Raw genomic sequence first — 27272 nt, forward strand, 5'->3', positions numbered from 1 at the left:
GATGAACGCGCCTTTGCAGCTCGCTCCTTCAATTAGCGAGCGAGGGCCCCTCTCCCTGCGCGCTATTGATCCTCGAGGCCGCCTGGTTAGGTGCCTGGCTCGCACGTCCGACACCTCCTGGAGCCTATATATACGTTTCCCCTATGGGTGAAGGCGAGCTTCGCGTCCCATCTTGCTCTCTCTCTCTCCCTCCCTCTCTCTCTTTCTCTCTCTCTCTCTCCCCCTGTAGCTCTATACTAAGCCCTCGCAGCGTTCCCAACCTCGGAGTGAAGCGGGCACGGGTGCAACGGGGATTTGAGGGCGCTTGCCGGCGTTGATCGGCCGTTGAATCGGCTCTTATCGCAAGAGAGTGCGGATGGTCATCGTTTACGAAGATTTACGGGAAGCGGGGAACAGGTGCAGACGGATTTGATTCCTTCGCGGCATGCTTACGGACGCTGCGGTGTAGAACTGAAAGACGCACTCCGGTGATAAGGTGGAATAATTCCAAAGTAGTGCACTGTCCACGTCGAATTGCCACAAGTGGTCAGTGGTTACGCGATGTAGAGCAACGCTCAATAACGTCGCACGCAGCGTCGGCGTAGACATGGAGTCAAAGTCGAATATGACGGGGCGTGACGGCAAAGTAGACGAGAAACAGTCTACATCCTCGCCCCACAATGTCAGGTTTGCTATATTTGCCAAATTTACCGCCATATCAGACCGTCTCATCATCCCGATAAACATGTTATCGTAAAGCCGGCACTCGTATTTGCAACCATTTGGAAATGTTTAGTATTTTGCCATATATTTACGAAATGTGCCCTAGGCAGGTCAGATATCATCAAACCAACACTTAACATTTAAATCATCAGGCCATAGCGGCTAATTGACTGCGCTTGTTAAGTGCTCCATATTAGCCAAATTGTCATCATAAGGCCGAAACATTTATTCGCATCATAAGGGTGCGTCCCTCGGAACGGATATGTTCACCGGGGAAGCAGGCTTAGGCAGCTTCATGTAGTTGGCCGTCAACAGGTTTTGTCTCATTTCTGCACGCTTTGTGCAAATGTGCTTACGTGCTTGCCCTGCTTAACTCCCATGTACGATCGTACGGCGCTGACCGGATTTTCGGGTAGGCATTCACGCGACGCTACTATAAATAAGTCGTAGGTAGGTACACTGGCTTACCTGCGTCTCTGCCGCATGCTTGTACGTTTTCTCTTTCTGACGGCGCACTTTTCTTTTTTTTTCTTCATCCTACACCCATTTGATCCCACTCTTTGCACCACACATGACAGCTTACAAGGCTGCTGACTTGAGCACATCAGCAAACGATAGCATTACGGCAATAATGTTACAAGTTGCCTCCTTTTGCATGTCCCTTCTTTCTCCCTTCTTTCTCTTCCCCTTCTCCCGCCCCCCAGTGTAGGGTAGCCAACCAGACTATTGACTGGTTAACATCCCTGCCTTCCCGTATTCTACTCTCTCTCTCTCTCTCTCTCTTGCACTTTGGCAGTCGTGACGTTCCGGCGAAGCAGGGTACCGACCGCATGGCTTGGGAAATCGGCGCGGTAAACGTTGGTCGGTGGGCAGGAGTCCGTTAAAGCTCTCGGTCGTCCCGAGGTCACGTATTTATTGCGCGAGAAAGAGGCCTTAACCAGGCCGTCATGTACACTGCGCGCTTGCACCGTTGCGGGTTAAGTCACGTGGGTATCTCTCGTGGAGCATTCCGACTGGCACGCACGCACGCACGCACGCACGCACACGCACACGCACGCATACATCACACACACACGCACACACACACACACACACGCACACGCACGCACACACACACACACACACACACACACACACACGCACGCACGCACGCACACACGCACGCACGCACGCACGCACGCACGCACACACACACACACACACACACGCACGCGCACACACACACACACGCGCACACACACACACACATAACGCACCAACAGACGCAACACGCATGCAAAGAGCACAGATGGACGCGCAAGAACAGGCAATGCGTTTGGTGTCGGCCTACAGCAAAAAGAACGCTAGTATAGAGAGAGCGCTGCGTCGCCTATAGAGAACCTAATTCAAAGCTAACAGTATAGCGGTTCGAAAAAGCGAGCTTCCTCATTCGTGTTCTGGGCCTGTGGCTGACGATTAACCGCTGCTATTACACCTGACCGAAGCACACGCTGACCGCCCTCCGAATTGTCATTCGGATGCTAGAGACATGATACATAGCGGCCGCGACAGCAGCATCTCAATAACGTCATGGCTGTAAGTGCATTCGCCGTCCTGTGCTCGCGTTGAAAGAATCAATCAATGCGTAATAAGAACGTGGGAGCGGGGAGAAGGGGGCATGTTCCTCCTACAAATTTCGAAATTACCAGCTCTTGTTCAAAATGGAAGTCAAGAGTCGGAGAGCGTTTCATTTTTGATAATATGAACATCGAGACATGCCTTCATCGGCATTCTCCCACAAATAACACTAAAGAAAAGACAAAAAGAAAATAGATTGCAAGAGAAAAAAGAAAACAGTGACATAGACATCTAGGGTGCGATCTTGTACGCGTTCCAAACTCGAACGGAGGCGGTCCGCTCTTTCCGTCGCGAAATTGGCGGTCCGTTCCGTTGCGTTCGTCCGATACCAGACAACAGAAAATGATTGACAGCAGATATCACTTCACAATTGACGTCATGGCGTTCGACACCGTTCAAACTGACCATGCGTGTGCGGCTCGGTGGAACGGACCGCCTCCGTTCTATTTTGGAACGCGTACAAGATCGCACCCCTAAGCTCTATATTGCGTTCCTTTTTTTAATGGCCACGCACGCACGCAACGACTATTCGCAGCGTCAATGTTACACAACGATGAATGTGCAAAAAATTCCAGTTCGCAATGATGCAATCAATGTCCGGGAACGTGGAACGGAAAGACGGGCACTCGGCTTACGCGCCCGTCGGTGGATTCGCGGAATGACAGAAAATTTCGACAAATGGCCCATCGTGGTACGCGCAGCTGTTACCAGGGCGAATGTCGATCCAACATTACCGGTCATTGAAGCCCATCGTTGGTATTTCATTGGCCCATGCTTCAGGAGCCGCTAGACTTTTTTCTTTTTTCGCTCTGTTCCCCACTGTGCAACTGGTATTTCTAAATACTTTCGCGCTATTGGCCTCATCCTTCAAAGAGGCGTTTTAGGCAATCTGCCCGGCTAGAGATAAGCCTTCACTTGGGATACCAGACAACCTTCGGGCAGTTTCTCTTGCAGCATGCCTTCTTACAATAACTTTTTTTGGAGGGGGGCGGATAATTGCCTAGTCGATGGACTGAACGATTTATTGATCCTTTCTTTCTCTCTGCTTTAGCTATAGAAAACGTGCTTCTGACAGACTGTTTGTTATCTGTATATTTTAGGTTAAAAAATACCTAAGAAAGGTGTACACATTTGAGCTCCGCTTTCAGGCTGTACTACCGCATGCGTCTTTCTTTTCCTTTTTGTTTTTCGTTTGCGCAAATCTTTTTTATTGCGTCTCTATTCTTTCTTTTTTTGAAGACCAAGCAATCTTCGCGCTTTCTCCTAATGACCCTCCGCTGTTTCCTTGTTTTTCCCTTCGCGAAGTTCGTAAAGAAGCACTTAGGCAACCGGGACGTGTAACTTGCGCACGTCGGACCGCGCAAGACTGATAGAGAGCCTGCATAGCACTAGATTGCGTTTTAATAGCGCCGTTTCAAGCATCGACGATTCCTTATCGGCAACTTTCTTGCCTTTCCATCACGCTTCACCACGCGGGTCCTATCTCGCTTCACGCACACAGAGTTGTAACGGTGCCCGGAGCGCGGTTCCAACGAAAATATATGCCTGCTTCTGCGGGAGGCTTTAAATAATTTTTAAAATTGTTTTTCTTTTCTCTGTACCCGGCTTCCAACCCCTGTTTTCAAACCTACGTTCTGCAACGAATACCGTGCACTACAGTGGGAGGCAGGATGTCTTGGAAGGCGTGCCTTATTTCCCTGGTGGCATAAGAAGCTGAGCCAATGCGCGTCCAACGTGGGGCCGAAAAAAAAAAAAAGAGAATAATTTGGTTAGATTCTGGGGTTTTGCGTTCCTGAACGACGGCAAGATTACGAGACGCGTCGTAGCCTGGCAGGCTCCGGAGCAATTTTGACCACCCGTGGTTATTTAATGTGCGCCCAACGCGCAATACACGAGCGTTGTTGTTATTATTATTATTATTATTATTATTATTATTATTATTATTATTATTATTATTATTATTATTATTAGTAGTAGTAGTAGTAGTAGTAGTAGTAGTAGTAGTATATTTTTTGCTTTGTCTATTACATTCATAGGCACGGTCCTACAAGCCAACTGAGGCTTAGACCGGCCTGCTTGTGTTATTTTGTATATTTTGTGACAATTATTATTATTATTATTATTATTATTATTATTATTATTATTATTATTATTATTATTATTATTATTATTATTATTATTATTATTATTATTATTATTTGCATTCCGCCCCGATCGTAATGCAACGTCATAAGCACAGGGCTACCACGTACGACGGGTCAATGTATGGCAAGATAGGCCATACATTGGACAAAAATTTTTTTTCCCAAACATTGACTCCGTTTAGAGTAAGACTCGTAGTGCGAGTTCACGATACCCCCTCTCCCGCTTAGTGTTGCTCGTCGTCTAGCATTCGCATTTTGCGCAATGTGTTACGGCTTCTGGAGCTTCGCTTATACAGCTTGTACATACTGTCTCTAGACGTCTATAAACTGTATTGTTTCCTTGCAGGTTTTTCCTGTGACCAACGCACCCACTGCCTAGAAATTTAATAGAGACAGTATAACTATAGCCAACAAAGTGAAGCCCAAATATGCGGACTGAAGTGGGAAGCCCACGACTTTCAGGTTCATCCGAAATAATCTACGGTCTGTGCAGTGCATGGAGAACTCTACGCGAATCTGCAGATCTCACCGATATGTGCATAATTTTTTTTTACATACTCACTGAATTTTTTTCTGAAAGATGAGCTCGCGTCATCTTGCACAAGGATGCGTGGGCGGACGCTCTTTGGTTTACTTCTATCGCTCTTTTTCATCTTCTTTCGTTTTTGTACGCTGTGATTTGGTTATTCGGTGGCGCAGTCGCATAGCCGGCTTTTACGTTACAAATTTTTCATAATTTTTCGTATTCGATTTGATGAATGGCAACCACAGCAGACGTGGGAGACGATTTCGGGATGCGTGTAAGCAATTGAAAGACTGAGTGAGTTGGGAAAGGGCGTCAGGAAAAAGAAGGCAGTGAGGTTGGATAAACTTTGGCCGATCACTTTTACCTCGCACGCGAAGAGGACCACGAGGAGTGAACCAGAAACGTAAAAGAGAACAGGAGGGACTTCAGACTAATGTCACGTGCTCTAGATGAAGAGCTGCTCGACTATAGCCACGCACTCAAGTCAAGCCAGGTTTTCCGACTGGCCAATGGCCGTGTCCGGGCAAATGAAGGCAGTCAGTGGTGATTATGATATTTTATTGACATCCATATTCAAAGGGGGCGATGACAAACAGTCACCTAGCCTGCTTGATCTAATCAGGCTTTACTACTTATATTAAAGTCCATCATTCTGTCTGTCTCCCATTGACCCCTTTTTTTTTGTAGTAAGCCATCGCCATGCCCCCTACCAGTCGCCAAGCGTTCTTACGTTGCTCAGTAATTTTACGAATTCGGCTCCCTGTCGTATGAATTGAGCTGGGAATCGGCAAAAAAAAAGTTTAATTAGACTTAGAAACCTATAGACGCTTTGAATTAATAGATTAGGCTGCCCATAGACAACTTCTGTAGACTGTCTAGGATCTACAAACAGTGTGGGGACTATATTTCCGTGTAAAGTGCACGGACTTGCGGATTCGTGCTTTTATTCCGAATTCTATATAGCATGGCAATAGTGAAAATGCGCATTGAAATTAATAGTCTATAATAGGCCCTTAGCAGGGTTTAGGTACACAATTATGGATGTCAAAAAGTTATTTTTAAATATTGCTGCAACCTATAGGTAACCTATTGTAGCATTATATATGCCAATTTAAAGAGTTATAGACTATACACAGGATGGTATACGGGCTTATCAACTTACGTTCTCGAGCAACGGGTGCGTAAATCAAGATAGGAATACCTGTATGCAGAGTTTAAAAAAATCCATAAAAAGGCTATAGTTTCGGATTGCACATACATTGCCTTCATACAATGTATCTAAAGTCATTGAACGGACCTACTGCTTAAGAAGCAGACGTCTTGGAATCTGTGTGAAGCGAAACCTCCGCAAAGCTGTTAATTAAATGCTACAAATTTGGCGATTTCGTTCCTGCGCAAATGAGGTTCTTCGGCGCAAATGAGGTTGTCGGGCACGCACATACTCTAGCGCACACGCGCCTATCACGTGACACGTGCGATGACACGTAACACGTAGGGTGACACGTGACCCGAGTGGTGATCCTTTCATAGAGCTAATCGGCTCTGACACTATAGAAGCACGCGTGCGATTGTGGCCTAATGGCTAGAACATTGGACTGCTGTGCTGGAGGGACCAAGGTTACATCCCACCATCAGGCTCGCAATTAAGTCTTTATCCTTTATTTATTTCTTTTTTTAGAAGTCAGCTATTCGGTAAGAAAGCAGCAGCACTCCGAATCCATGGCGTGAAAAGTCCAGGACCGTTACCGAAGAAAGCTCGTCGTTAAAACGTCCACACAGTCCACAAACTGCCTTCATCAATTTCTATATGGCTGAGGCTTCCACAATACTGCATGCATTTCTGTGAGACAGCCTCTTCTACGTGTTTTTTTTTTCTTTTCGTTCGCGGCTTCGCCAGACCACGTTGGAACTGTCAAGGGAGCCGCAAATCTTCGCTAATGGCCGTTTTTCGGTGAATTTTATCTGCGCGTATAAAGAAGAAAATGGAGCAATCCCTGTCAACTTCGGTGGCGGGAGTGTCTCTGTTCTTGCAACAGCCCCCGTTCCTTTATTACTCCTTCATTTTTGTACTTTCTTTCTTCTTTTGCGAGGGCGCTCTAAATACGCGGCCCGTCCCTTCTCCCGCAGCGGTCTTCTCGGTACGCCGCTTTGCGAAATGGCTACGCGCTGAAAGCTTTTTCACGGCTAACCTCTGTTGCGTCACCGCTATCAATTTCGCTCCTGTAATGGGCGCTTTACCGCTGAACACACAGTCCATGCGCGAAGAAGACTGCTCCCGTCGACGATCCCCCCCCGCGTCGTATAAAACGTCGCTCAGAGCTGCGAAGGTATCACGCTTGACGCACATAATTTTTATAGCAATCTTTTCTTTATCTGCCAAGCGGTTATAATTTCTCATGCTTATAATCTCTCATCTCTCATGAGGTGGCTTGTAGACTGTGTCGCTCAGCTGAATTCGTGTTACACCACGGCTTCTATTTCAGATCGAGGCGATCGTGGTAGTTTGGTTGGTGGCAGAGTGTAAAAAAGGAAAGCACAGTACAATTAAGTGAAAATAAGGTATTTCTGCTGCTCCGTGTTCGTTTACTGCGACAGATGTTCTCTCACGTGACACTGTCGACTTGTCAAGCAACATTTCTTAACTGCGGTGCACGAAATATTATTTATTATTTTATTTATTAGTTACCTGCATCGCCCCGTAGGGCATTACAGCAGGGAGGTTACACACTTGAATCAATACATCAACAAATTATTTCAACGCGTGGTAAACAACATCATTTTCTGTAATATATACAATGGTCGATGGCAAACTGTTCCAATCTCGAACAGTTCTAACAAAAAAATAATAACGGAAGACGCATTGTACTGTATAGCCGGTTGTGGCCTCCAGAGTACACGCAGAGACGGTATACCACCGTCAAATTCTGTGCGGCAAAACCTTTCTTTATTGCAGTAGCAATTATATGGACACTCGAGGCGAATTTTGGGCGTCGGCGTGAGGTCCCGTATAAAGTCCGAGTACGATAAGATCGCCGTTTGCTGCGGGTGTCAGGGAAAGCGTGCGAGGGTGAGCCGAGGATGGTGACTTGATGCGCGGCGTCCTGCCACGGTGTCCAACGTTGGAGGTGACGTCATCAAATGCGCGCCACGGCGGGAGGGAGGGAGGTGAGCACGCGTCTTCTCTACCCCGGCCGTGGCTGCGCTTGGCTGTCCGCACCGCTGAGCACATACGCTGTTCACACGCCCCAGCCGTATCTCGCTTGTGCGACCATCTGTGACTATTAATGCCATTTCTGTAAGACCACGCGCGTTAGCGAACTCACCGCAATTTCCTTCTTTCCTTCCCTCCTCCTCTCTCTCCCTGTGATCTTTGTTTTGCACTTTCCCATTCCCCGGTGTAGGGTAGCCAACCGGACGTTATTCTGGTTAACCTCCCCACCTTCGGCTTTTCTCTTTCCTTCTCCTCCTCCTCCCAGCCGTATCTCGGAGGCAACCTGCGGCAGGTGCAAGGGTTGGGCGAGTAGAGTTGGCCGGTCGCTTCACATGTGCCATCTTCGCAAGCCTAGTGTTAAAGGTCGCGCAATTTCAAGCGTGGAACACGCGTCGAAGCGAGAGGCAGCCCGAAGCGACCGCTCCCTGGAGTGGTGTTCTTCATCATTGCGACAGCGAATGAGGTCTCGGTCGTCGAATGAGATCTGTTCGTGGCTGCTTGTGCGTGGGGGACACCGTGCTTCTCAATACTTATGCAATTTACAGGTCCGATAAAACTCCGAACCTTACTTCGTGTAGTCGTCTAATACGTTCTTGTCCCTAACCACTTCGCCTTTTAGGCCGAAACTAAGATATTTTTAGCGCGCACAACATCAAGTGGACAAAGAAAAAAATCGGAACAGAAGACATTTTAATATGAATGTCGACGTTAATGCGATTATTTTTGTAGCAATGCAGCGGGGCACAGTGTTGCCAACGCCGAAACGCGTGTGCAGCCGGGCTCCCCTGTCACGCTTCCCACGGCTCACACTACGCCATCTGGCGGTGCCGCCGCGAAGCAGGCTGCAGATGCGGTGACGCAGAGTGCAAAGAAGAAGAAATGTAAAGAATGTTTTTTTTTTTGTCACCGAAGGGTGCTGCAGACCAAGTGTCACATACCAGTGCTCCAAGTTGGCATCGAAGAGGTTCATTGAGCAGCGGCACAAATCCAGTGCGACATGCCCAGTGACCCAAGTAGGCATCAAAGAGACTCGTTAAAGAGCAGCGCATATGTAATGCCAACTACGGGAGTGACTCCATTAGGTCTGACGGTTGGTTTCGAGTTCTGTTCCCTCAGCGCAGCAGCACGATACGCTATAGGCATTAGGACATGCGCTACCCAGTGACTCAACTTGGCGAGAAAGTGGTTACAGACAGACAGAGAGAGTGAGAGAGAGAGAGAGAAAGCCAGGAGAGTGCGTGTAGTACTCGGAGAATGCTAGTCGCATTAAAGCGCCGTTTCTAGCTCATAGCTGCTGTTGCACTCAAACCTAGGTTTGCCATCAGTACACCGTGCATTACAGAACCATATACGTTACGTTTACAAGTTACATTTCCTTTCGAGGCATGATGTAATTCAACGATTTAAGAGCTCAGTGAAGCAAGCGCAGATATCCATGATGCTTTCGGGTTTAGAGACAGCCAATAATTTAGCAATATCTCCAAAAGAAACGTATAGCCAACGTGTGCCCAATGTTGGACAGCATTGGCCTTACGTTGGATAACGTGGTCCCAGCATTGCTTCCACTTACACTGGTACTCGGGTTGCAGAAGCTGAAGAGGCGGTGGACGTTGAGCGAAAGACGTTAAAATAGTGTCCTTCGGCCGAGAAAGAACTAAAAGTTAACAAAGAAAAGATACAGTGCAACAACGATAAGGGCAAACAGAGGGACATACACCATTTTGCGGCAATTCGTTTCTGTTATTTTCGTTTCTGGCAATTCGTTTCTGCCGTTGTCTATGCTGGGGTGCATCTTTTTTTCAACTAAAGCGATTAGCCAACCAGAAACAAAGTTTACTGAAACGAAGCGATTTAGTTTCATCACATGGCGGTGCGCTTTCGCTCGTCCGTGTCCTTTCAAGCGTGAGCACTTCTTCAAATTGAGTCAAGTCGAGTTTATTTTGCTTCGTAAAAAAACGTAAAGAACAGCCTCCTAAAAGCTGCTACATTCTGAAACTTAAGGACGCATCTGTGTCCTTACGTCCCCCTCACCCCTACACACAATCACGCATACACGCACTCCTAAAATTTGACAGCAATGTACAGTATATTCGAGTTATTGGTAACGACCGCATTGCAAAGCTAGCTTGGGCAAACACAAAAAAAGAAAGATACAGCAAATACAGCATTACTCCCAATAAAGTCGGAGCGAAAGTGCTGATTTTGCATATCGGCACGAACATGCTGAAACACGCGCGAATACCGCTATATCGTAAGGCGAAAGTAATGCATGGATAAGCTGACGGCGCGTGCCGCGGGTGATAAATCTCAAAAGCGGTGATTCCGATTTGAATAAGATTTCGGGGAGGGAGAGAACCCATTTTCTCGTAAACTAGATTATAGACTTTAGCTGATTGCTTTGCAGGAGCTCGCCAGGTCAGATTTACTTTAAAAAAAAAGAAGGTAAGGAAGGAGGAAAGAAGCGACATCGCTTATTCCACGAAGCCAACACCGCCGCTCGAAGGTCAATAAAAAGGCCTCCTCGAGCGATTTCCTTTTTCTTCCCATCAGTCTCCGCCCCCTCCCCCTCTACATACCCTTTCTCGGCAATAAACTGTCGACGACTGCGCCTGAGCGATTGCCCCGATCTCCGAAGTCGACGCCGGTATACTGCGGTGCCAAGTAGTGCTGGCGATTTTGTGCGGGCCCGGCGGTCCTCCTGCAAAACGACGACAGATAACCGAACTTGAAAGTAAGTGTATTTTCTCTCGGCACCGACAGAAAGAGTGGGAGAACGAAAACAAAAACAAGAATGATACGAAAATCGATTCCCTCGAAACGATCAAGACCACTTCGCTTGCACCGAAAGCTTTCTTTCTTTCTTTTTCATTTTTTTTTGTGACTGTCAGTTTGTGTACCAGGCTACGACGCGCCACCTCATGGCCCCCTCCCTCCCTCCCTTCCTGATATGCCGTCGAGTCGGTTTTATCCTCCTATCTCCCCTTCCATGAAAGATTACCGTCTTCACGAAATAAGTAAACATGTTAGTGGAAAACGAAAACAGCAACGCCACCGTTGGTGACCGAGGGAATCAGTATACATTAGCTTGTTTCGTTTCCTTTCTACCGCTCTTTTAACACCCTTACGAATGGCCATGGGGCATTTCTGGTGTTTGCCTCCTTGTGTGCTTCTGTGATGACGTTGCCTGCCAGCACTTACTATGTTCTTTCTGCGGTGTTCTAACCTCTTTCGAACACCGAGTGGAGGACTCTTCTTACGTTGACATATTGGACGCGGGCTGTGCTGCTTGCGTATTGTTTGCCTATGTGCATACTAGTGTTTTATTTTTATTTCGGTTGTTTTCTTTTTTTCATCTTCAATCGGCGGACTTCTCTTGCGCGTTCTGCAATGTCCCTGCGATGGTACGCGACTCAGTCGAGAAACAGCATCCTTAAAGCATGTACCTTGTGCCTTTAAACCACTTATAACTGTTGAATCATTTACCACTCCCAGGACGTGGCTGCAAGCGGTTTACATTTAGAGCTAAGCTTTCCCTACTCCCTACCGTCGGAACGCTGAGAGAGAGAGAGAGAGAGAGAGTGAAGGACGGAAAGGTAGGGAGGTTAACCAGACTGAGTCCAGTTTGCTGCACTACACGTGGGGAGGGGAAAGGAAGAGTTTCTACGAGCAACGCTATGTACCGTTATGAAACGGAGATCGCACCTTCACTTTTGGTCGGATATGACAACATTCGGTGCTCCGGAGAGCGTCGTACGGTATAGCTTAAACAATAGGTATTATCGAAACTGACTAGCGAAGAGGTACGAAGTTTCAGGGTGGTCTAAATTAATCCGTACAACCTCCAATACGGAGTCTGCCAATCATAGTCCAAGTGCAGCATTTAAGGCAGTGAGTTTGGCTAGTTGGAATTTAGACAAGGACATGTTGCAGCGCATAAGCAAAAGAATTGACGGTCCCTTTAGCATATGCTAAAGAGGGTGAAGGTGTATGCTAGGTGAAGGCGTTGCTCCTGTCCTAGCATTTGTACATTTAAAGATAAATGCTGAAATAAAGGAATGGAATGGAAAAGCCTGCACGCTCAAGAGACATTCATTAAATTACTTGACATGCTCATTCGAATGCGTTGTTACTTCTTATTATTCGTTTTCTCCCACCAAAGGCCGTGGGCTCGGGTGCCTTCGCTAATTAACACTAGAGGTCGTTGGTCCGACTCCGAGCACAGGTCGAGGGTGCGACTCCCACTAAAATCATGGGCCTTAATTAACGACACATTAATTAACTCCACGTTAACGGCAAACGTCGTGGGTTCCACTTCCGCATGAGCTCTAGGGATCGACTCCCACCGAAGGTCGTAGGTTCGAGTGCCTTAATTCTCTCTATCTTAATTAACTTTGCCTTTTTCTTTTTGGCATGATGAGCGGCATCGGAGCCAGCTGTGGAAGAAGAGGACGACGAACGCGAGAGCAGTAGCACAAGCGCGTGTCTGCGCGAGGCGTGCTCATGTGACTTTCTGTGCCGCACGCCGCGTTTTCCAGGCCATCGGGGCTATGAGCCACTATTAAGGCTTTCGCCTTAACAATGGAGATAGGCGCAGAGACAAAGAGGCGACAGAAATGGTAGGACGTTGGCCTTCAAATTTATTTATCAACTTTGAAAAAAAATGACAGCAATTCACGTGGTTACGGAAAAGGCTACATCTTGGCGCACGCCTACAGAGGAGCTCGGGGTCAAAAAACTTGGCGCAACTTGACTAACGCACCAATGGATTCCGTAAAGCGGGAAACCGCCTACCAAGATAATCGATTTCTTTTGTTTCACCAAATCAATAGAAGGAACACTTACGAACTTGTCAATCACGTTTGATATACAACACGCTTCGTGTATTTTTATGTGCTGCGTTTTTCCGCATTGTATTCTCCCTCCCCCCCCCCCAAACAAAACACACACACACAAAAAAAAAGAACACGTGTGTTGTCAAATTAGGGCGCGCAGTGACATCCTCTGCAATGTTTAGCAAAAGATATGCTGATCCCGCCGATGCCTGAGCCTGCCCACGGTGCTCCCTCAACCTGTCGTCAACACGCCTCGACGTCTGACCCAGATAGCATCCTCCGCACAACAGGGATGTTTTATAAACAATGCCCCCGTCTTACAAGGAATGAAGCGTGTGACGTGCTTTTCCCATCTGGCGCCATTTTTTCCCTGCCACTCATTGACGGCTTGGCGTGAGCGGGCTGTAGCTTGTCCGGTGGTGAAAACGGCACAGGAACGTCGCACTTGCTGGCCACTTTTCTTTTTTTCTTGAGGTGGTGCGAAAAATTGTGCGAGCGAGGTACAACGGCCGGGCGTTTCTCAGGTCGTGTTCGGGGCGGCTTTCTTCCGCCTTCTTTCAGGATTTGTTCAACCTCTTTGACGAGGCTTCCTACGGAATGAGAGGAGCTAGCACTTACGTCGACATGTCTCCACAGCGCGAAAGAGGAGGACAGAAGAAAGGACACGACACAGGCGCTGTCCTTTCTTCTGTCCTCGTCTTTCGCGCTGCAAGTGACGTCGTGTTGATAAGGAATCGCCCGGTCGCCCAAGCTTCCACTTCTGCGCATCTCAATGAGCGACTGGACAAAAGTGACGCCTGTGCGAAAAAGCACGCCGCACACTTCATTCCTTGTAAGACGACAGTTGTTTTATAAAATGCCCCTGTAGTGCGGAAACTGCTACGTGGGTGGACACGGGGAGGTGTGTTACCGACAGGATAAGGGAGCACCGGGCGCAGATCCAGGATTCACCGGGATCAGGTCATTTTTTTTTGGTAACCGCCCGCAGAAGATGTCGCTGCACGCCCTTCTCTGACAACGCCATGCCCTTGTTTGACAACGCACGTGTTCGTGGGAAATACAAATCAGTAAAATGCGGATTAATACATGAAAGGTTTTGTATATCAAACGATACTGACAAGTGCGTGGGCCTTCCTTCTATCGAATTGGCGGGAAACAAAAGAACTCTGTTGTACTGACAGGCGGTGGTGTGCTTTCTTGTATTTGATGGTGGCATTCGTGAAGTTGTGTCAAGCTTTAAGCGAAGCTTTCTTTGCCTCTTACTTCGGCTTCGCTACTACTGCTGCTGCTGCTGCTGCTGCTGCTGCTGCTGCTGTCTGGCACGCCGCGTCGGGAGGTGGTTTAGAGCGTGTATATACATGGAAGGAGCAGGGCAGAGAGGAAAGGAGACGCGAGAAACTCCTTTGCACCTTTGCACCCAATCGAATGTGCACAATGCCCTTTGGAGCTACCTGTGCGTCGCCACATTAGCCTTTTGACAGCTGTAATTGTCCGTGACCCCCTGCAAAAGCATTGCAGAAACTGCAGCGCTTATGTTTCTACTAACGTGCAAGTCCAGTAGGTAGCTAGATGGAATGGTGGAAAGGAGGGGAGGGGGAGAGGAAGCAGAGATAGGGTAGAAGAGGTGCAATTGCTAAACCGGTGAATAAGAGCCTTGCCACTCTACGCTCGCTTTTCCCGTTGAACGGGAAGGGAGGGGGAGGATAGAAAACAGGTGACGAGAGAAGGCAAGGAAGCGCTACTCCTATGGACAGATACAGCTGGGGCGTATAAACTGAATACACTTAAGTTCAATGAACGGTGCGGTACGTTTCAGCTATTTATGAAAAATAAGCATCATGCGAATATGTGAAGCGGACAACTTACGCAGGGCGTGCAGGAGCAGAGCCACATTAATTATAGCGCACCGCAGGGCCCAGGAGACACTACGTAAATATCATCATCATCAGCAGCAGCAGCAGCAGCAGCAGCAGCAGCGTGGTTACGCCCACTGCAGGGCAAAGGCCTCTTCCATACTTCTCCAACTACCCCGGTCATGTACTAATTGTGGCCATGTTGTCCCTGCAAACTTCTTGATCTCATCCGCCCACCTAACTTTCTGCCGCCCTCTGCTACGCTTCCCTTCCCTTGGAATCCGTTCCCTGCGGAAACAATCACACGTCAAACCAACACTTCTGTGCCGACTGCGGTAGCTTTGCGGCTATGGCGTTGCTCGAGGTCGCAGGTTCGGCCCCGACCGCGGCAGACGCATTTAGACGGCGGCAGAATAAAAAATCCTCGTGCACTTGGATTTAGGGACGCGTTAAAGAAAACCACGGTGCAGATTTAATCCGAAGTCCGCCACTACGGTGCGCCTCATAATCCGATTGCGGCTTTGGCATGAAACAGCCCCATAATTCAATTAAAGTTTAACATTTCTGCCACATTGCGATGTGCCGTATGAGGCAATGGCAATGCTCAACCCTTTCAGAGGTTACGAACTATGGCGCACAACAACGCCTCAAGCAAACACCTCTCCCTGTGTGTTCTGTGTGCCACGCAGACAAACAGCAGTGGTACACGCAAGGTAACGTTTAACATCAACTAACCATTCTCGTGTTAGACTAAACGTTGAAGAAATCAAGCTTCAGCCGTCAACATCACAGCTAATTATCGTCTATCAAAGCAAACAGCACAGAGAGCTTCGCTTACATCAATTCCTACAGTGCGTGGATCTGCATATTTTTTTTTGCCCTACTCTGTTAGGCATGCGCCAAGATACAGCCTTTTCTGTAACCACATGACTCGCTGTAATTCTTTTCGAATACAGTGTTCGGTCGTATATTCGTCTCTGCACCTCTTTTCATTTTAACGCGATAGCGTTAAGGAGCTCGTGTCGCAGAAAAGCCGGTGTCGTCGGCGTCGGGTGTCGGCGTCGGCGGCGTTGACCGTGAGCGATAAATCACGGCAGGCGCTTCATAAATAAAAAGCAACTTCCAAGATTGGCCCGGTGGGAATCGAACCCAGGTCTCCGGAGTGTGAGACGGAGACGCTACCACTCAGCCACGAGTTCGATGCTTCCAAGCGGTGCAAACGCGCCTCTAGTGAATGCGGTGTTGCCTTCGAAACGAGCCGTGGAAAGTTATACTGCGGTGTATATCGGTAATTATGAACATGTAACGTACAGAAGTCACAATTACACGAGTTGCGAAGTGCGTTTCTGCTGCATTTCTTCTGCGCTTTCCGCACACGCAGAGCCATCTTGCGGCAAACACAGAAGACCCCCTCCTCTCAATGTACGGCGCTGCCCCGACAGGAGGAGCGCCGCGCGCGCATTGGGACCGCTGCCAGGCGCGTCGCGGGACTCCCTCTCCCCTGACGACGCTTCGCCGTGCTTCCGGTTTAGATTACTATCTATCTCTCTGGCGGCGTAGATCGTTTCCCCTCCGAGACACCGAGTTCTTTGGTTCGTTTCGTTCGCTCAGGCGCACGTTTCGTCGCCGCGCCGAACGCTGCGTTGCTTGACGCTCACCGCGTGATAGGTGGGCGCTAAGTCCGATGCGGGGCGCATCGTAAGTGATTGCTGTGCCGTAGCGCATTGTCTTATACCCCTTGGCGGGTCGACGGGAACGCTGTCGCGTCCCACTCTTGAAGGCGAAGCTTAAGCGTCCTCCAATTTTTCAGCATTGGTACGTGCCGCGGTACACGACTTATAAACTGTGTTTGAAAGTGGAAGTTAACTTTTTTTTCAATGAAACGAGGGTACCACGATAAAAAGGCTAAGAGCCTAACATGACACGGACTGTAAAACAGCCGGCATTGTGCCCAAGTGCTTCACAGCAATGTTACGATGGTTTACACGAGCACTTGAAGGAGGATGACAAAGCAAGTCGACATGCATCAAATTTTACATAAGAAATGCAAGCAATAGTAATGTATTCTAAACGTTTTGCATGAAAGGTACAAATTAAGGATACACAACTGTATACAAATATAAAATAATGTCAGCCATAGAAGACGAAACCATATTTCAAATGTGCCACGTCTGGGAATAAGCAAAAACCATTTTAAATTAATAGCAAAATACGTGTAAGGTAAATCTACTAGATTTATATCTTATTCCGTGTAGTTTCCTTGGTTAGTTGGTTAATGGTAAATTTAGAACATTTTAGTGAAAGGTAACGTACTGCTGACGTTATCTAAGAAGTACATCGTGTCGGGCAGCAGACAGGCGAACGTGCATGACCCTCTTTACGTGGGGCACAAGGAGTCGGCCACTTAAATAAAATTCAGCCAAAGATCGCGCCACTGCGCAATCTGGAGAGTGGACGCTGCTTTAGCCTGGAAATAACTACACTTCCATCCTGACGCTGCTCTTATCTTATTTGTCTTGAGTTTATTTGTCGCAGTTGGTCGCACGTACAAGTTCTCTAAGTGCCCTTCGTCACAGCACACTCCCTCAACCTGCCCCAGCCCCCTATCCTACATCTCGGCCTTGCCCTTTCCTTCGCTATGTTTAAAGGCTGCGTAACGTAGTAGTGGTCCCACTGCCGTTACGCGGCCCTGGGGCGCACTGGCTCAATGCGACGCCGGTCAGGGCTCAATCGCGAACCCGAACGGAAAGTGGGAAAGGTTACAGCTACACGGTTAGCTGTTGGTGAGATTGAAAAAAAAGAAGGCCGCCGCCAACTCTTACCTTTTCTTCCCTATTTTATTCCCCCATTTTTCTTTGACTCTTTCCGCGCTGTCCCTTTTGGGGACCATTCGCCTGTTGTGTCCCGGAGCAAATGGGGAGCGCTGCGAGGGTGCGGTACATAAAAAAGGGGGGAAAATGGGATAGCACACCAACGGGGACAGCTTCGACGACGCCAGAAGGGGGGCACTTTCCAAAAGCAAAGCACGTTCCTCTCTTTTTTTTCCCCCAAGTCCCGAGCTAAGTGGGTGGGAGAAAGAGCAAAGATGGCGAACGAGTGGGAGGACGTGTTGGCCTGGCCTTCCGGTGCTTCTAGACAAACGACTTTCTTTCACCCGCAACCCAAGCCTCTCGCTTTCCCCTCCGCCTTTTTCTCCCGATTTCTCGTCCGTTCAGGTGCCTTTTTACTTCCTTTCAGCTAACGTGAGTGGCGATTGCAAAACAGGTCGCGGCAAAGCGGCCCGGACGAAACGAAAAAATATACGCGCAGACGAATGAAACCTAGTAAAGACGGCTATGTAGAGGGGGGCAAGGGAAAGAAACGGCCTCTCACATGCGAAGTGGCTTCTCGTCGAAAGTACCGGGCCCTCGGTTGGCTTGGCTTCACTCAGCCGGGCCCCGCTGTGCTGGGCCCGGCTGGGGCGTTTGGCTTCGGTGTCCGGGCGAGCGCTTTTTCGAGGGACGTGCCCGTAGGGCCGCGCCGCTCTTTCCTCGGCCGAGCGTTGACACCTTGGCAGTTCGGCCGTTCCGACGCGACGTCCGCGCGTTTCCTCGACAGAGCTTATCACGTCGAGCCGACGTGCCGCGTTTCTTTTCCATGTACCGCCGCGAAGTCTATTGGACCGTAAAGCGAGGATATGCGAGTGTCTGTCTGTGTGCGCGTGTACGTCCTTGTGCGTGCACGTAATGTAAACAAGCGTGCACCTTTTCTGACATTCTCCCAGGAGAATCGAGTGGGGAGAAGGAGGAACGGAAGTGCTTGTTTTATGCATGCGGCCCGTGTTCAACGCGTCCGGCACCGTTTCGCGCTGGACTAGGGCGGGGGAGAGAAACACAGAACAGAGAAACGGTGCTTCTGGGAAGACCTGTCACACCAACGCGCCGTCGTCTGCTAAGAAGTCCCGAAAGCCTGAGGAGAATCGCATTCGCGATGGACTTCGTTCGACGCGCTTTCATTTTTTGTCTTCTGTTTCGGAACGGCGAAGTGTCGTCTGCTTTGAAAGGGACCACTGAAGATGAATATCCACCTCAGAAAACCCAAACACCATTTCACATTAATGAGAACTATAAAAAGAAGTTGACGTCGTTCATTTCTGGCCTCTGCATGGCGAGCACATTCGTAAAAGAAAATCTATGAAATGATATTCGAGCAAAATATTATAAGGGTGAAATACAAAGTTTGACGGCAACCTGTCGGAGTTGTTCAAAGACGCGAAGTGAAGCACCGAGCAAAGAAGTAGTGAAATATGATGACATTTCAGTCGGCTCTCACATGGGAGCCGAAGTGCATGCGCCATCGATACGCGTGGACTACAACGCCGCTGGCGGCGGCCCTCGGCACCTGAGCGTTGTGAGACGCCCGGTATAGATACCACGGCGCTGTTTCTGTTGCACAACTAGGGTCCCTATGTGCAGTGGCAGTTGCCTCGTGTGGAGCGTCGCGCCGAAACGTCTTCCCCGCGTATCCTTGAAACACTGTCTGAGGAGATCGAGCGTAACACGATGTGCGATAACACGATACCTATCGTTGTCTGGCTGCCATTTTTAACCCCTGCTACTATTGTTCTCCGTGGCATTTTTCCTACAACTGTTAGACGGTAGTGCACTTGTACGTGTATTCGCTGCTACGGATTCATTTTCTAACAAAAACTAATATGAGGTTACATTTTGCGTGTGCTTAGCTTAGTGTTATTAATGCCGTAGCATCATCTTTTGCATAATCCTCTCGCTCTCGAAGTGTCGACCTAGCCGACCGCGCAGCGCCGTTTCAGTGAAGGCCGACGGTGGACGCTAAAATCCACTTGAAGTAGGGAGCTTCAGTGGTGGGAATCAGAGCCTTATGCAAGTCTTATTTTTACATGAAGGCTCCCTAGGTATAGGTCCTTTCACAACGCGGACAGCCGCTGATTTAGTTAGGCCCCGGGCGTAGGTTGCAAAGTTAGACGGAGTTCACTCAAACTCACTCACAAAATTTATTTCTTTGCTCGGGGCTTCCTCGGTCTCACTCGCCGAAATTCTACTCAGCTGGGCTTACTCGGACTCAGACTCACCATATTCAACTTAGCCGGGCTCACTCGGGCTCACACTCGCCAGAATTCTACTCAGTGGGTTCACTCGTAGTGAACCTAACCAATGTTCTACTTTGCCGGGCTCACTCAGACTCACAGGTTGGTCTGAGTCTGGGTTGACTCTTCAGTGAGTCGACTCATGACCAATGTTCTACTTTGCCGGGCTCACTCAGACTCACAGGTTGGTCTGAGTCTGGGTTGACTCTTCAGTGAGTCGACTCATGACCAATGTTCTACTTTGCCGGGCTCACTCAGACTGACAGGTTGACCTGAATCTGGGTTGACTCTTCAGTGAGTCGACTCATCACCAATGTTCTACTTTGCCGGGCTCACTCAGACTCACAGGTTGCTCTGAGTTTCGGTTGACTCTTCAGTGAGTCGACTCATGACCAATGTTCTACTTTGCTGGGCTCACTCAGACTCACAGGTTGGTCTGAGTCTAGGTTGACTCTTCAGTGAGTCGACTCATGACCAATCTTCTGCTTTGCCGGCCTCACTCAGACTCACATGTTGGTCTGAGTCTGGGTTGACTCTTCAGTGAGTCGACTTATGACCAATGTTCTACTTTGCCGGGCTCACACAGACTCACAGGTTGCTCTGAGTTTCGGTTGACTCATTCAGTGAGGCGACTCATGACCAATGTTCTACTTTGCCGGGCTCACTCAGAGGTTGGTCTGAGTCTGGGTTGACTCTTCAGTGAGTTGACTCATTACCAATGCCGGGCTCACTCAGACTCACAGGTTGGTCTGAGTCTGGGTTGACTCTTCAGTGAGTCGACTCATGAGCAAGTTTTCCGTCCCACCGCCTCAGCCACTCGGGAGGAGTAGACTTAGTAATGTATGTAGCAACAAAACAGCAAGGAGCGGAACTGAAATACAAGGAGGGAAGACACGCCGCACAGGGAATAAGTATAGAAACCACACAATCTGTCACCTTAACATGCTGGTTGGTCCAGAGCACGGGACAATCGACTAGAAGTCCAAACGCAGCTGAGGGACGAAGCTGTTAACGTGCATGCCTTGAATGAGACTCGTCTACAAGATCAGGAGCAGCCACCTGTTACTGATAGTTTTGCATGGGAAGGAAGAAACAACAGAATAACTGGTTCGAGGATAGGTGGAGGCGTAGGCATGCTCATTAGGTGGGGTACGAAGTGACGAAGTGTAAAAGGGACTTGTAGGCAAGATTTATGAACTAGCGGTACACGGCAAGAAAGAAAGACGGTGCTGGGAGTAAAGCAAAATGAATAATTGATTGACTGTAATAAAGTGATATTAATGAGTTCAAGAAATTCGGCCTGGTGACATTAGAAGGGGATATTTATTATTTATTTATTATTTATTTATTTCACAATACTGTGAGCCTTTCTCAGGCTCTGACAGGAGTGGAATGTACAATAGGTGGTACAACAGGTTTGGCGTTCCGGAAGATGAATGAAAAGATACATAACTTATATAAATAATAGAATCAAAGTGTGCAGAGCTGTGGAATCATACAATTCATGACTCATAATCAAGAAGGCTGTGACTACAACATATTTACAAAAGCATTTTCAAAGAAAGATTCAACGTTCGCAACAAAGACATCAATTGAACACACAAGACATCACAAGACATCAATAAATGAACACACGGAGGATGTAGACGGATGTGCTGATTACGATTAATCTGCACTGATGGATCTGTGCGAGCAACAGAACCCTGCAGTATTCCACAGGGAGAACATATCCCATGTGCAAGCAACGTGGCAGCGTTCTTCCTTACAGCAGTTTGGCATTACAAGGAGATGGTGGATGTCGTGCAGCAGGAAAGAGGACAAACGTGGCTCAAAAGCAGTCAGGTTGGAAAGGAGAAGCCACTAATGTGCTGGAGCAAGCAAATAAAAGAAACTAATAAAACATCCTATAAACGGGCGACTGATAATCGAAAAGTTGGGATTACAGGAAGCACTTCTGAGATGTAACCTGCACCGGGAAAAGAAGAGGGTGGTGAGTTAACCTGTGGGAGAGAAAAAAAGAAGAATCAAAAGTATCCGTGAACGTTGGCTGCATTACAGATTCGAAAAAGAAAGGTATAAGTACATCGAAAGATGCTGCAAAGACGAGAAAGAGAAATGCTTTGACAGGAATTAGTCAGAGGTCCCGACTGAATGGGCTGCTTAGATGCGTAACATTATAGCTGCTGGAAATCTAACTGCGCATTTTGCGGAATGCACATGTGAGCAACGCTTTCCACACATTAAACTTATCCAGCGATCGACTGACCAGATGAGAAAAAAATATAAATGAGGCGTTTGAAATGCATGTTATTGATAAATATGTAAGTGTGCCTTCAATTGCTTTGTCTACAAATAAATAAATAAATAAATAAAATTATTGAACGCCGCACATGTTAATTAAGAAGGAAGAAAGAAATGCAAAAGAATCGAGTACGCATATTGGCGAGGGAAGGAAGCTGTATAGCTTTAATCGGAATCTTACCTGATTTTGTGTTAGGTTTACTTCTGCGTTATATCTCCTTTCTGATCTTTAGATAAGGCGCAAGCCGTTACGAAAAACAAGCGGTTGTTAGTTCGCGCGTAACCTTCTCTTTTTCGGTCGCCCTTAAACAGCCCTTTGCTACGCCCTATGCAGCGTATCTAGCCACGAAATTTTATACGGCATCAAGACGGTAACATCTCCAAAGAAGACGACGACAAGCTTTTGCACAGAGCAGGGGAGTTATCCGTGATAAATTTGTAAATAAGAAAGATTAGTTCCACCCCAGACAAATCCGGCAACAGGGATACTGGAAAGCACAAAAGTTAACGCACAGACAGCGGGTTTGGTTTGGTTACCGTCCCTATCTTTGCCATCATATTCTCACTTACTCACGTACTCATTCAATCGATAAATAAATAAATAAATAAAACTGTATCTCTCTTTCTCTCTCTCTCGTTGCGTCGCTTCTTCCTCGTATTGAAATCTCACTCAATCAAGAAACACGTCACCTTGTATACTATGCTAACCGACTTCCCTCAATCCCCCGTTCCCTTCCTGGCGTAGCCGCCCTCCCTACCCTACCTTCGTATTATGCGGTTTCGCGTATAATGCGGTTTCCCCCACAACGGTCCGCTCGCACCGTTCCGTCGCCTCGCATTCGGCGCAGATTTTATTTCGTGGCCGAGCCTCCTCTCCCCGCCGTTCCATCTGCTCCTCCGAGCTGGGGGATGCATTAGTTCCTCGCCGCAGTACTATACTGTGCGTGCTTCCCGGCCTTCGGACAAACCGCGCCCTCTATATTCCATCTATTCGGCAATCCCTGCAGCGTCCAGGAATACACGCACCCTGTCTTTACTGCTTGACGCGAGCCCGCTTAATCTATTTATTTCGCTGACTCAATCCCCGCTTTCGCCGTGGTACCGCTGCACCGTACGGCGCTAACTTCATTTCTACTCTATTCGTTTCTTTCTTTCCTTCTTTCCTTCTTTCTTTCTTTCTTTATTTCTAGCAGCAGCAGTGGGCTTTAGATTTTCCTATTCCGCCTCACATCACCTTTTCAAACAGGATCCTTCCCTTCCAGCTTTTCCTTTTCTCTTTTGTTGTTTCGCCTCTCAATATTCGCTTCGTCTGATTTTGATCCCCTCTTCCCGGATCTCTTCACGAACATTTCCGCAGCGTCAATTCGTGCTTTTAGCACATTTCTGCGTCCGACTCGACACGTTTCTCGGGGCCAACGGACCGCAAGCCCGTTGGCGATGCGTGTCGAATAGAGAGCTCCTTCCCGAAACGGGATTTGGAAGTCCCTTTGTCGGCCTTTCTTTTTTATTTCCCTAGGTTTACGCAGCAAATAGAGCATAACCGCCACGCCATATAGGTTCCAACCATGACAGAAGTGATGTTTAGCTTCATGCTCCCTTTTTTTTCCCCCCAACCTGGCAAGCGATATAATGTACAAGCGCAAGCGATGCTGTGTGCTTCACCGCAAACTTTAAGCCAGCAGAGCGTATCCGATTCGGCCTTTTCCGGGCCGGTAAATGACGTAGTTTCAAAAAACGTACGTAGGTTTGTTTCTATGTGTTGAGAAGGCGTTTGCAGGAGGCTTAAAAATCTTTACGACGTGTTTCAAAGAAGATGTGGTTCAGCGTCTCGGCTGACCCACCGTGGTCGCTTTGTGGCTGTGGCTGTCTGCTTTTCTGCACGAGGTCGCGCGCTTGACTGTAGTCTATGGCGGTCTCATTACAATATAAGTGAATCAAATGCAAAAAAAGAAAAAAATAAACAGGTCGGAATTTCGCCAGCAGAAAGAGAGGCATTGACAGAGATAGCGACGCAGTTGAATGTTATACGAAGTAAGGTTCGTAGGTGTGTACGAACAGCACAATTTGCAGTAAACATTCACTTAGTAAAGGAACACGGGTGGTGTCGTGCACTCAAAGACGCACATTATCAGAGTTCATTTTATGATTACGAGCACTGGCGTGGCTACAGCGCTGGCGGTATGAGGGAGCGCCGCAGCTGTGGAGCACGCGTTCTTCTGTGAACGCGGACGTTCCGTGCTGCCGCTCCGTTTGCCATATCACTGTGCCGCGATTCCGAAACTATGCAGATGACGTGACCTTCTCTATGGTGGGGGAAGGCATCGCGCATAAACGTAACCAACCTTTGCTTTTCGGCAGCGCATAGCTGATAGGATAGGACAGGATAGGATACACTTTATTGCTCTAATTTACAGAGTCATTCAGCGGTCAGACCGAGTGCTTCCATCTTGTTCTTCTCGATGGTGAACACGCAGTGTATCACGTGACCTCCGATACAGTGATCCGCAAGACATCGCGCATCAACGCACGAGCCTTTACTTCTTCTCTCTAAAAAAAACGTTCACACCCTTTGGGGTGTATATCTGCCACACAACAATAATCCTCATCTGATTTGATTGCGTTTCCTTTCTTGAAAACTCCACGCCCGCTACTTTCCTGTCGGCAATACTATGTCATGCTGATAAAGCGCATGCCGTTCGTTACTGGGAAAGTACCGGGCTCGCAGCGTTAAAGAAATGAAATGCGGACAAGACAGACTACGTTTATTGTTGTGTGGCAATATACGACTCAAAGGATGTGAACTTTTCTTACAGTGCCGGCAGCGCATAGTTCGTCCTCTCACTCGGCGTGGCCTTCGCACCCGCAGCGGATCACGTGATCGCCTATACGGTGCGCGGCAAGACAACGCGCATCAACGCACGAGCGTTTACTTCTTGGCAGCGCATTGCTCGCCCTGCCTGGGCATGGCCTTCGCATCCGCAGTGGATCACGTGACCTCCAATACTCAACGTGCGGGCCGTGCATGTGCTGTCGAAGCCTGGACTGCAAGGCGGCGACGTGGCGCGAGTGCGGCTGGAGTGTTTGTAGAGTTTTCATTGCAATGAAATGCGCGCGTCTAACTTTGGGTACACGTTAAAGCATCACGTGGGCTCGAGATTCGTTCTTAGTTCATCACTACGGTCTCTCTGGGCGCCTGTGGGGCCTTCGGCACTTGAACCAGATCAATCAACTAATGAGCCGATGAATCAAACTACCCTCTATTTAATGAATCAATCACTACACTAATCAATTAGCAAAATATTCAATCAGTTGGTCAATTTATGAGTCACACAGTCATCAAACAAATTAATAAACGAATCAATGTACCAATGAACGCTTGAGGTTTTGGCAATGGGATATAGTTGGGTTTACACAGCTTCTGAACTGCGCCGGAGCTCTTGTTAGATGGAGCAAGGTAACCAAAAAATTATTGAAAGGGCGCGCATTCAACGAATGGTGTAGTTCTCGATTGCAGAAAATAGGAACTGCGTTAGGAGCGGTATGCCAGGATGAAGCATGGTGCAAAGAACACTCAGCAGCGAAAAACAGCAACGACTGCAAGATTCACCTTTGCATTTTCACCTGTAGCTAAGGGGGGTAATGTCGTACGGGATACCGCAACCAGAAGCCGTGATAACGGGAAATGCGCTCTGCGTTTGGAAAACTGTCAACGGCGCTTGTCAAAAGCACAAAGTTTCCCTACGGAAGTTACTATAGAGCGTACTCTGGTACTTATATTTACTGGCACTGCAATCAAGGCGATTAAGCCAGCGTTAATGTGATGATTATCGTACGTATATTTGCCTAAACTTTATCGTTCTGGCTTCTAAAGGACTTGCGACTTTCTAATTCGATGATATTCAACAAAATATTACACTGCAAAAACAAGAATTTCGTATCATTATGGTCGCTCGCAGAAGCTCATTATCTTGCTCTGTTTAGGAAAACACGATTTCTTGAGAATTTACGAAGATAACGGCGAGAACAATAACGTCGCAAGGACGTCTTCAGCCATAAGCAAGAAGATTGGGATAAGCTGACGTAATAGTTCTACGGAAACTCGCAAGGTGGAGAGAAGCAATTACCTTCGCCTTCATCACCTTCGCCCAGCCGCCTGGTTAGCTAAAATGGTAGAGCGGCTGCCCCGGAAAGGCGGCAGTCCCGGGTCCGAGTCCCGGACCAGGACGAATTTTTCTTCAACAGCGAGGCTTTTCTTTCGAGGAACCCGTATGGGTTTTCTTTGTAGCTATTGCTGTGATGGGGTGGATGTCTCATTCTCCCTCAAATAATTGGGAAAATCCACGTATATGGTACGACCCATCTTTTACATGCTAAATGAAAGATCAACGCACCACCATAGCGCCATCTATATACTCCACCTCACAAGCCGTTTGCAGGAGCGTGGAAACTGCGGGGCTCGCGATCCTTAGCCAATAGGAAGGCCGAATACTCCACGAGATGTGTTCATCCGCGCCGCGTCTTCTGCTCAGGGGCTGCCGAATTCGCGGTGTACGACGTTATACATGCGCAAAAGTCCTAACGTGTCACGTATCGCTGTAACGTGTCATACGGCGAGCAAACACAAACCTCTCTATAAAGCCGCCATGAGCGAGAGAGCTTACGCCCGGAACTATATCCCGCTGCGCAAGGATATTGCCCGCGCACGCCTCGTATACCTTCGGTAGCGCTGCCCTTACAAAAATTTTTAATGTGTTTTTTTAGAAAGTCTTTTGAACTTTCTCTATAGAACTCTATTGTGTTTATTTTGATTGCCTATAGAATTTTCCTATAGAGTTTCAAAAGTTATTTGGCCACCGCATTCTTATAGGAACTCTAAAGACACATTTCTATAGAACATTTCTATCGAGTTGCTTTAGAGATGCTAAAGACAAATTTCTATAGAATATTTCTATCGAGTTCCTTTAGAGATGCTAAAGACAAAT

The 27272-nt window shown here is 47.9% G+C and overlaps 1 protein-coding gene across 2 annotated transcripts in view; it reads left to right on the forward strand.

The window, feature by feature from the left end:
• LOC135905686 (A-type potassium channel modulatory protein KCNIP1-like) overlaps positions 1–27272 on the forward strand; it is a 348523-nt gene that overhangs the window by 266616 nt on the left and 54635 nt on the right. The window lies entirely within an intron of this gene.

Source organism: Dermacentor albipictus, chromosome 7 (assembly GCF_038994185.2).
Source record: "Dermacentor albipictus isolate Rhodes 1998 colony chromosome 7, USDA_Dalb.pri_finalv2, whole genome shotgun sequence".
NCBI classification, from domain to species: domain Eukaryota; kingdom Metazoa; phylum Arthropoda; class Arachnida; order Ixodida; family Ixodidae; genus Dermacentor; species Dermacentor albipictus.